This window comes from Octopus bimaculoides, chromosome 3, assembly GCF_001194135.2.
Source record: "Octopus bimaculoides isolate UCB-OBI-ISO-001 chromosome 3, ASM119413v2, whole genome shotgun sequence".
In the NCBI taxonomy this organism is placed as follows: domain Eukaryota; kingdom Metazoa; phylum Mollusca; class Cephalopoda; order Octopoda; family Octopodidae; genus Octopus; species Octopus bimaculoides.
Window position 1 is genome coordinate 29,706,136 of NC_068983.1, and position 1,510 is coordinate 29,707,645.

Sequence of the window (1,510 nt, forward strand, 5' to 3'; positions counted from 1 at the left end):
TATATATGTATATATATATATATAAATTCAAATTACGATGAATGTAAACAAACAAACGAAGTTTGCTTTAGAAGCGTTGAGATGTCTTAGAAAGTTAAAGAAGTTATTTTAGATTCTCAAACGCAGGATAATGCTAATAATATAGCCCTATTTTGCAGAAAAAGTGTTGGCGGCCGGTTATGAGACTCGAACTCACACCTCTGTGATTACGCGTCGCAGTGCTCTAAACCATTAAGCTAAACCGCTCTCGGAATTCTCGAAGTACTCATAAAGCTATAAATAATAGCTTGTGAATATTGGACTGGAAAATCTTTTTGGATAGTAAATGTCAAGGATTGCCATTATTTACAGCCTTATGTGTTTACTTTGAGAATTCCAAAGAATTATTCCACGTTCTCTCAAATGGTTGTCAAATTCTTAAGTCAATGACATGTGTGCGCGCGCACGGAATTACACTGCAGTGGAGACCTCTGATCACGCTAATTATTGACCTATCGCTCTCACTTCCACTATCTCAAAGATGATGGAGACAGTTATTAACAATCACTTTCTCCTACTTCTTTGACTACTTCTCCCTCTTTAATAACTAACAGTACAGCTTCCTTGAAAACAACTCTGCTGGAGACTTTCTCCAGCAGAGTTGTTGCATTTGTCACCAGCGAAGTATCTCAAACGTGCTTGCCATGAAAACCTTCGAACTAAACTGCCTACCTAATGGACTCCATAGTTTCTTGGAGTGGATACCGTCAGATCGTACCATCGCAACGTGTACCGAAGGAGAGATCTCTCTGACATCCACTATTAACTCTAATGATACCCAAAGTTTAGTTGTGTTCCTTGCTCTTTCTCCTATACATCAACAACCTGCTTTTCATCACTTCCAACGAAACCCACTATTACGCAATTCAGCCTCGTCTTTCGCACCCGAGTGCTATTCACACATAACCAAGACACATTATATTAAATGTACACTGACTATGAACAGAAATCTTAACAATTGTCTTTCAGTGAGATCGTATCAATCTTATTTCCTTTAATAGTACAAAGACTATCACTCACACATCGATAAAACAGCATTGTAGCTTACCCCGTTATAAACATGACCCACACGAACCTAGATCCCTCAACGCTGATACAGCTGCTAGGCCTCACCATTACTGTGGATCTCTCCTAATGACTTTTCATCCTCATTATAGCTAAAACTGCATTAGAAAGAATGAACTCTCTCCCCCACTTCAGAACCAAAAATTACTACGGACCCTTTAGAGAGATCAAGTGCATGTATGTGTGCTGTTACCACATATACATACTTCATCTTCTGTCAAACAGATATTTAATCTCTTTAAGGCGGCGAGCTGAGCTGGCAGAAACGTTAGCACGCTGGGCGAAATGCTTAGCGGTATTTCGTCTGCCGTTACGTTCTGAGTTCAAATTCCGCCGAGGTCGAATTTGCCTTTCATCCTTTCGGGGTCGATAAATTAAGTACCAGTTGTGTCGATCTAATCGACTA

At 39.7% G+C, this 1,510-nt stretch overlaps 1 protein-coding gene across 4 annotated transcripts in view; it reads right to left on the bottom strand.

Annotated features, from left to right (window-relative positions):
* The window catches only part of LOC106876733 (solute carrier family 12 member 3), a 122,348-nt gene that overhangs the window by 42,064 nt on the left and 78,774 nt on the right, over window positions 1-1,510 (bottom strand). The window lies entirely within an intron of this gene.